The 9680-nt window shown below is 46.3% G+C and overlaps 1 long non-coding RNA gene across 5 annotated transcripts; it reads right to left on the reverse strand.

Annotated features, from left to right (window-relative positions):
- Positions 1–1014: 1014 nt before the first annotated feature.
- LOC141727914 (uncharacterized) lies at positions 1015–9258 on the reverse strand. Of its 5 annotated transcripts, none has more exons than XR_012578701.1 (9): positions 8907–9258; positions 6567–6635; positions 5172–6465; positions 3908–4989; positions 3773–3813; positions 3626–3669; positions 3480–3524; positions 3358–3398; positions 1015–3276 (listed from the first exon to the last, which is right to left on the reverse strand). It is a non-coding gene; the product is annotated as an uncharacterized LOC141727914 (long non-coding RNA). The 5 variants fall into 5 exon arrangements; XR_012578704.1 differs by lacking the exon at positions 8907–9258 and having other exon boundaries at positions 5172–5213; positions 5288–6465; positions 6567–6770; XR_012578703.1 differs by lacking the exon at positions 8907–9258 and having other exon boundaries at positions 5172–6113; positions 6347–6465; positions 6567–6765.
- Between the last annotated feature and the right edge of the window lie 422 nt (positions 9259–9680).

The raw sequence follows: 9680 nt of genomic DNA on the forward strand, positions 1-9680 counted from the left end.
GGTTTGTTTTGTATTTTTAATTTTTTTATTTTTTTCCTTTACACCCCGGGAGCCTGAAAGTTTCTACTGCTGCTTTTTTAAACTCAAGCTAGAAAGGAAAACAAAGTTAGAGAAAGGAGAGGAGAGAGAAAAGAGAGAGAGAGACAGAGAGAGAGAGAAAAGAGAGAGAGAGAAAGAGAGAGAGAGAGAGAGAGAGAGAGAGAAAAGAGAGCGAGAGAAAAGAGAGAGAAAAGAGAGCGAGAGAAAAGAGAGAGAAAAGAGAGAGAGAGAAAAGAGAGAGAGAGAGAAAAGAGAGAGAGAGAGAGAGAGAGAAAAGAGAGAGAAGTAAAGGCTGAAAAAAATAGAGAGAAGGAAAAAGAGTGAAAAGAAGAGGAAGAGACAGGGAAAAAAAAGACAGAGGGAAACAGAGAGAAAAGAAGACAGAGAAAAAACCAGAGAGAAAAAGAAGAGAGGGAGATAGAGAAGAAAAGACAGAGAGACAGAAAGAGAAAAGAAAACAGAGAGAGAAACCAAGACAGAGAGAAAAGAAAAGGAGGGTGGGAAAAAGGAAAGACAGGACTTGGAGGGAAAAGAAAGTGGTTAGGATTAGAAAATTCAGGGCAGAGTGAAAAATGAAAAGACTGAGAGCAAAAAAGACAAACCAAGGAAAAGGAGAACACAGAGAAACAGAAGCAAGAAGAGCGAGGGTGAAAGTTACAAAGAAAAAGAAATAAGGTGCAAAGTATAGACACGAGAGAAAAATACATACAGTTAGACAGAAATAGTGAAATGGACAAATAAAAGCAAGCAGATGGAAACAGAGTTACAGAAGCAGAGACACAGTGTCACAAAGAGTGAGAAACAGAAACAAAGGGTTAGAGACAGATGGGAGTTAAGTTAGAAATAGAAAAGGAAAGTGAGGAGCAAAAGGAAGAAATACAGAGGAAAGAAATTACCAAACCGCACCAAAAAAAGACAGGAGCCGCGGTGGGGGTAGGGAAGGGCAGGGGGTATCTTGATTAGGGGTGATTCAACTTTATTAAATGCATGTTTTTATTTAGACATCAGCAAAATACATAGAAACAGTGTATACAAACGCAAGTGCATATACAATCCATAGACACACTGGTAAAAGTCAAACTTACATATGGAGCAATACAGAGCAGTACAGAGCAATACACATATCAACACAAAGTGATAACCTTTTCCTATTTTCATTACATGTTGAGTTATTGTTACAAGAAACCCAAAACAACAAAAGCACACAGAAACCACCACTCATCTACCATAACCTCTCCCTTCAGATTACACACAAACTCACCATCCCTCTCATCACAACTGCTAAATTACACCCCAGCAATCATTGGTCCTCGGGAACGTGGTTCCCGGGAGCCTCCAAAAAATCCTCCTGCCTGACGAAAACCCCAGTCCCTGGATGGTCCGCGCCCAAACTTTGGCGATGAACGTCGCCTCGCAGACCGACCGGGACCGAGGAAAAAAAAACCCAGCCGGGGGGGGAAAAAAAAAAAACCCGGCTGGGGATTTTTTATTCTAAATTTAAAAATGAGTTGAAAAACCTGAAAAGCAAAAGTCATACACACAAGGGTAAAACCAGTCAGCATGCGCTGACACACGCAGAGACAAGCGGACTCAGACAGACACATTCACATGCTCTCACGCACGCTCACACGCTCTTCCGACTTACACGCTCGCTGTGGCCCTTACCCGAGACGCTGAAGAACGTGCTTCAATGCATCTTCTGGCTGCCGCTCCTTGACGTCAAGTGGTAGATTCCGGGGAAATCGGTAGCCTCGGGGACCTGTGAGACGACAGGAAGGGGTCAACGAGTGTCTATCTGACAGCTAGGACTTGTCCCCGCACTGGCCCAATAAATTTTCTACCCAAAATCCCACAAAACACAGATGAACGGTACAGTTTTTATAACTCTTCCACCTAACTGTGACTACGGGCCAGGGCAGGGCAGTTCCAATCATAATTGGTACAATGTAAGTACACACATTATAAGCTGACGCATACAGTGCAAGTGTACATAGAGTGTAAGTATACACAATATAAGGTGACACGCTTACATACAGTGTAAGTACAGACAATATACGCCAATACACTCACATACAGTGTAAGTACATACAGTATAAGCCCACACAGGTACATACAATATAAGCCATCAGAGGTACATGCAATGTAAGTACATACAGTAAAGGCCAACATAGGTACATACAATGTAAGTACATAAAATACAAGCCAACATAGGTACATACAATATAAACCAGGACTTAAGGTAACTCTCTGGAAGATTAATTCTTGAGCCCTATACCCTTTGAGAAGATGGAACCTATAGAACTACTGCAGTCACCTGAGGAGGGATTAGGATGCTCCCTCCAAAAGTCCAAGAGAATGGCATGGGAAAAAAGGCACTACCAAAGCTGGTAGTGAGAAGGAAGATGGATGAGAACATCTTCTGTAATCCTTCCTGGCTCAAAGAGTAAAAATGTAAAGATGCCGGAATAAGGAATATCCGGAAAGGAACGTGAGTAGAATAGGGCCGATATGGCACAGAATAGTGCCGATAAAGCATCGAGATGTAATAAAGGCCTATGACGTGGAAGACAACGGACACACGCTACATAACAGACACGGATGACATAACATAGACACAGATGACATAACACAGAGACAAGTGGCAACTTTCCCCTTAGGGACCTGAGACTGCTAGCGCAAGATGAGCCAGAGGCTGATGATGCCAAAGGAAAGGAAGCTCTATGACAATAGCGTGTGTTAATGAAATGTAACTCGTTAAAAGAAGTTAGTGCCAAAGCAGTTAAGAAGGTGCTCGAGAGGCTCGGCGAGCCTCGAGAAGGAAGCGGACGGCCGGGTGATCGTGGCTATAGCTCCGGACCCAAAGGCGAGCTCCTCGGGGGAAGATCCGTGACGATGCCGAGTCGAGGAAGGCTGACGACGCAAAGTTCGCGACGCTGTGGAGATGGGTCAGAACTGCCCTGCCCGGCAAAGGCTCTGGTGAGGCTGAGGAGAAACCCTCTCCCTTTACTTCCAGGGAGCCCGTCCCACTACGGACCTCTCCGCTAAGCTGACATGAAACTGCCTCCTGTGATAGTAAAGGCTTTTCCCCTTCTCCCGACCGCTGGCCCCGACACTTAGCTTTTGGAAGACGAGCGGACAAAATCCATCCTCGGTCGGACGTGGATGTTGAGATGTTCTCGATGCGTGCGCTTCGGTGCTGCCGCTTCCAAGCTTTGGCTAACGGCCTCCTCGGGGTACCTAAGGCGCAACAGAAAACGCGACTATTGCCCTCAAAAACGGTAATCCCCGGGAGTCCTCCGCACCACTGTCCCAGCTCACCTCAAATCTTGATTTGACTCCAGAGGCTGCCCAGAAGACACCTGCAAAAAGAAAATGTACATGCTTAGCATGCTGCTGCATAATGCTCGCCTATGAGTCAGCCTGCCTAAACACCGACTAACCTGCCCTCCTCTGTTCCTTGGTCATGCCTAGGACAGCGACAGCACCTGCAAAGAAACAAAGCAGAAAAGCATGCTGAGATACTGTGAAAACACAACCTCCCTACCATGACAAGTATGCCACATCGATACAATAAGCTTGCACCCACCTGGCATGGGTATGCTCGGCCAGGATAGATCACAAGTGGACCATCTAAAATAAAAAAAAAAAAAAAAACAAGAGGAGATAGTTAGAGCTGCACCAGAAACTGAGACCTCAGCAATAAAACTGCTTCTGTATGCTACTCAATGCTCACCTTGCCCGCTGGCCTGGACTGCCGCTCTCTGCCTTGACTTCCTTAAAAGAAAGGCAACAGGGCTGTAACAGCCATCATATAGGCTTCCTGTACCGAGGAAAACAGTAACTGACGTGCTTGGGGGAATCCCCTCACCTGGGATGGGGGGCTCTGCCCTGGATTTTATCCTTCTGCATCTGAAAGAAAGTTAGGACAAAAGTCAAAAGGCTGCAGAATAGCTTAAGAGCTCCAGACATCTTGTGTCCATCTACAAATCCCATCTAGAGTCCAACTACACCACATACTACAAATTCCAAGTCCCCGGGACTTGTCCTATTGCAGCAGGCTATGTGGCAGGGCAGAGCAGCTCCGACACAAATGTGTGCTGACACCCCTGACACGACAGGACGTGACAAACAATAGGGACACGACACAGACAGAAACCTCTAGGCAAGGAAAATGACTGCAAGGACTGAGAGGCTGCAAAATGAGATGACTAAGGTGAGACTGATGGTGAGCTGATGAGGCTCAGAGAGCCCTGGAAAAAGAAGATGCTAAACTGAATGATTCAGTCCAAGAATTGCAAAGATGAATGCCCAGGAGCCCTACAGTCGCAATGCTCTACCTGTGCTCACATTCTTACAAGTCCTAATCAGCCATAATGGAACCTTGCAGGGTTGCAGTTGTCCGTACAGCTGAGAACAAGACCTGAAAAGACATCTGACTAGCTGCTTCTAAAAAGAGATGCAATTCTGATGCCTGTCTGAGCTCCCGAGTCAAAAGTTCTATGGCCTGGGTGCCAGGCCAAGGAATGCAGAAATCACAGATGCTAAGAATGATGCCGGGGTTCTGACAGGCCCCTCAAAGGCCTAAGCTAAAGGACAGGACATAGCCAAACACACATAATGCACAATACACAAGTGACACGAGACACACCGGGACTGCTCTGCCCTGCTGCACACCTCAGCACTGTGATCAAAAGTGAGACTTTGCTTTTATGGGGCCTAAGGGGCCACTTCATGGACACTCCCCCTCCTCCAAAGCAGATTCAAAAACCTCTCCCAGTAATTCCCAAACCAGCACCCCGCTCTCACCCCTCTGTGGGACTTAGCCCTCTACTTATCTCTCAGACATCTCAGGATGCAGGCCCATGTCATGTACAAAAGATGGTGGCCTCTACATCTGGGAAGGTCCTGCTGGCACTGCTGTTCAACAATCTCCTGGTGTTTCTTAGCCAGCTACATTAAAGAAAACCAAATATCAATGCATGACCTCAGCAGCACGCTGGCCAAAACCCAACAATTCTGCTATTCACCATTGTCCTAAGAATGCCTGGTGCAGAAATAGGAACACATGCTTAGAGTTGCAGCAGAGAGACTTGAGCAATAACAACTGCTTCTGTAAGCTACTCAATGCTCACCTTGCCCATCTCACCTTGACTGCTGATATCCAGCTTTACTTCCTAAAAAGAAAAAGAACAGTGCTGTAACAGAGTCACACTTTAAACTCCCCCTGCAGAGACAAACAGTGACTGACCTGCTCTGGGGAACCTCCTCACCCGGCATGGGTGGATGGATGGATTTTGCCATGGATTTTATCCTCTTCATCAGAAAGTTAGGACAAAAGTAAAAGGGCTGCAGGATGACTTCACAGCTCCAAACATCTTGTGTCTATCTAGAAATATCATCTAGAGTCCAGTGACACCCCACAAACTGCAAGGCCCCAGGACTTGTCCTATTGCAGCTGGCTATGCGACAGGGCAGGACAGCTCCGGCACAAATGTGTGCAGACACCCGTGACACAGAACACGACAAACAGGGGGACATTAAACACGACACATCATGCTTGTGGTGAGGGCCTCGAGGAGAGAAGGTAAAAGGGACCTCAAAGACACACTAGGTAACACAGCACACTGGACAACACAACATAGACCAGAACTGTTCTGCACTGCCTGCCTGAAAGCTGCCATCAAAAATAGAGCCTCTCCCTTTAGCTGTCCTAAGAGGCCCTTGGAGAAGATTGCTTTTCCCTCTGCTAATTTTTACATCTGCCCCAAGATCTCCCAACCTGCTACTCTCCCATCATCCCATCTCCAAGCCCTGGCCCCCAACTTATCGTTTGGATGATTGGTGATGTGGATCCATGTTGCACCTGAAATGAGTCTGCCTTGGAACGCCTCGTGATGGCCTGTTAGCTTCTTGGTTAGCTACAATAAAGAAAACCAAAACCAAAGTATGAGTCCAGAGTTATGCGGGCCAAATCCCAGCAAGTCAGCTACTTGCCCTCTCCTGAGTGTGCCTGGCTGCTTTAGGCTCCAGCTTCACCCTGATTCCAAGGCTGTGGCCTTTATTAGCAGTGGCACCTGGGTTAGAGAAAGGCAAAGTTGGATAGCATTCCTATGAGTGCAGTAGATAACCTTGTGTGCTGTAGGACATGGGAATACCTCTGCTAGGCTTCTGAGAAGCCTTAGGGGGGGGGGGTCCTCAAATAAACATCCTTTTTCACCCTGCTACCTTCAAACCTCCCCCCACCCACAATAATTCCTAACTGTATGCCTGCTCACATTCCCTCTCCTAATCACAATCCTCAACTCACCTGATGCCTCAATCTCAGACATCATCCTTGACACTGGGCGAATCCCTCTTGTGACATGATGAATCTGCTGAAAAAAGTGTTGTACTTGACACAACCAGGAATCTCTGGATGCTGCGCTCCTCCTAAAAAAAAATACAAAACAAAGCAAGAACAAAACCAGAAATTACAAATGCACTTTACCACCCCTAAACACAAAAGCCAAAATCATGAGTCTAAATACTTCCTGTATTCCATGCTGTTTACTTCACAGAATCTTCAAAGCCTCTATGCTTTAGATGCCCAGAAACACCTGCTGGAAAGAAGTTGAGATGAGCTGCAAGAGCCTCTTCACTGAAATGAGAGGAGAGTTCTTACCCCAGCACATCCCAGAGAGGGAATGAAGCCCCACAGCCAAGGCTGGGGTTAATATACCCCTGATTGTGCCCGCCTCTCGTTCCCATGGCACCCAGGAAAAGGGAGGGGGCAAATCCCACCGAGTATAAAAGCCCTCAGAGCAGCTGCAGCTGTTTGGCCTCTCTGACTCAAATTCAAGGGGAGTAAAGTGCTTGTTATAGAAGAAAGCTCTTCAGAAAAATAACAGCGCTTTCTTTTTTGTAGCAACTGCTTGGAGCAAAAGGGCAGCAAACTGGTAAGAAATAAAACTTTCTGTTTAGGCAGCATAACTAGATAGATTGGGTAATTTGCTGTTAACTTAGGTAATTATTCCTTAGTGGCTACTAAGTAGTATTTCCCATGTGACTAAGCTGGGTGGAGAAGAATACTAATGGTATGAATAGTCTAAGTCTCCTTGGGACCTCTAATTTAGGCTATCTACATTATAAGGAAAAATAAGAAAAATAAAAGCCTCCCAGGCAGTGTAAGGGTTAAGGGCATGTGAGGCTCATCCTTCTCTGAGATACTTGGTCCTACAGCATAGAAAGAAGTGCCCTGAAATGTAGTTTTAAACCCTTAAGATGCTGAAAAAGGCAGAGCTTCCTTCCAGTGAACTCCTTAAAAAGAGGAAATGGGGCAGTTACCTCTACTGAAGCTAATACAATGGCAAATAAATAGTTTCTGCCCTTTAATTTGCTCTCCTTAAATATTGGGAAAAGAGGGGCTTTCCACACTTTAAATCTCTCCAGTGATGAAAAAAGAAGGATTTTTCCCTCAGTTCAAACCCTTAGGATGGAGGGATAGCTGGCCTTCTCCCTCAATTTGGGCCTCAGGACAACAAAAAGGGGTGGCTACCCTTAATTCAAACCCATAAGAAACATTGTCAAGATTTTCCCCTTCTTTTTAAACTGCCAAATAATAGAGAATGAGGACTCCCTGTCAATTAACACCCCTAACAGCATAGAAAAGGCAGGGATTCTTTCAACTGAGACCATTAAAATTGCAGGGGAATCCAAGTCCCTACCAGTTTGAACACAAAAACTAATGGAAAATGAAGCTTTTTCCCTTTTTTATAAACTCTTTTTCTCCTAATAACCCCTCTCCTTTCTGGGAGTGCTCTGGAGGGTCTGGGGGCTTTGGAGAGGGACTGACACTGTAAAAGGGGAAAGTTGAAAGCCCTCTCCTGGAACCCCACTTGCTGCCTGGCCTGCTCAGTTGCTGGCCCTTGGCCAAAAGGGCTTTTCCCTTGGCGTTTTCTCAAAGTGATGCTCAGTGCCCAGGTGGGTCTGGCTGTTTCCTAGTCCGTGCTGGATGCTCCGACCGTCCCCATTAGTCCCTCTGGCCTAGCAGCTCCCTGTGCAGGTGTGCCCGGGCAACCCTCTGAAAGCAGCTTGTCACACGGGGGGCCTGCTAGACCTTGGAGTGGGGGCTGAGGTGAAGAAAGGTCCTGTGAGGAGCTCTTTCCCCTATACAGCCCTTTGTCTGCCCCTTAAACCATGGGGTGCCAGGCTTTCCTTTCTAAGGAAATTAACAGCCTTTCCTCTCTGTGTGCCCATGGCAGAAACTGCAATTCGGCCTCCAAAACTGCAGAGAACAATTTCTCGCAGTCCGCAGCTGCCAACACCAAGAACTCTTGCTGCCCTCGGAGTGCCACGTGCCTCCTGCGGATGGACGTCGACACGCAGCAGGGGTGAGTTTGGTTTTACAGGGAAGAGGGCCAGCACAGGATTTCTCCAGGAGCAAAGCTGCCCCCACCGAGAACTCGGGCTGCTCTGGCAGTGCCAAGCACCTCCTGCAAACTGGCATCAGCAAACTCAGGGGGTGAGTTTTTCTGTGCAGAAATTCTCCCAGACCAAAGCTGAGAGCATCTAACCCTGACCACAACAACTTAGCTGGGTCTAAAACTTACAACCTTTGGACTGGCAGTGTGGGACCCGACCTGCTGTGCCACCGCTGACCCCTTTCTAAAGCATTCCACTGCAGTCCTAAAACTCTGCCTTTTCAGAGGGTGTTTCCTCTGACCCTGACCATAATCTTCAAAATATTCTAGGGAATCAGAGAATGGCTTTGAAAAAGCCCCAACAATACCCTAAAAAGTCCCAGAGAAGTCCCTTCCAAAATCCCCTAAATACCTTTAAAAGTCCTGAGAAAAAAACTCAAAAAGACGTGCTCAGTCTCCAAACTCTACCTGTTGCTCTCTAGCCGCAGTGGTTCTGTTGTTCTCTGAGGGTTCTGTCATTGTCCTGGTGTGTGAGGGTTGCTCTCTGGTCTTGCTGTTAGGGTTGCTGTGTTGTGCTGCTGTTGGGGGAAAAGGCTGTTTTTAGGGGAGCTGGTTAGGCTGAGGTTAGGGCTGGGGTGAGGGGGTGGTACAGCTGTATCCTGTACCCCTGATCTCCACTGGACGGTCCAGCCCTCAAGGCCTCTCCCTTTACCCCTCAACCGGTCCCTCTGCCCCGCAGCCCTCAGCTCCTGTGTACCTTGAAATTGGGTTTCCTATTATTTTGAAACTAGGTTGTTCTGGTATTTTGAAATGCAGTTTTTTATAGGATGGTTTGTTCGATATTTTTGTAGGCCAAGTTTTTAGTATTTTTTTTTGGCTGGGAGTTTGGTATTTTTGTAGGCTGGGCTTTTAACATTGTTGTAAACTGTGGGTTTGTTATTTGAAAACCTGTTATTGGCAGGGGTTTGGTGCACCAAAGTTCAGTGTCCTGGTTTCATTCAGCTTCTTCCACTACAACTAACATAGCAGGGGATCTATTAAATTGCAGGATATACTGTATGACGCTTCCTGAAATAGATACAAATTCCAGCTGCAGCAAAGCCCACCACCACATTTATTATAAAACCCAGCCTATAACCTAAAAAACCAAAAAAAATTCTCCAATTTATTTTACTGGTTTTATATTTACATTCTATAGTTATATATCTTTGTTTATATATATAATAGACTATAATTTATATG

The sequence above is a fragment of the Zonotrichia albicollis genome, unplaced genomic scaffold, assembly GCF_047830755.1.
Source record: "Zonotrichia albicollis isolate bZonAlb1 unplaced genomic scaffold, bZonAlb1.hap1 Scaffold_257, whole genome shotgun sequence".
Lineage (NCBI taxonomy): Eukaryota > Metazoa > Chordata > Aves > Passeriformes > Passerellidae > Zonotrichia > Zonotrichia albicollis.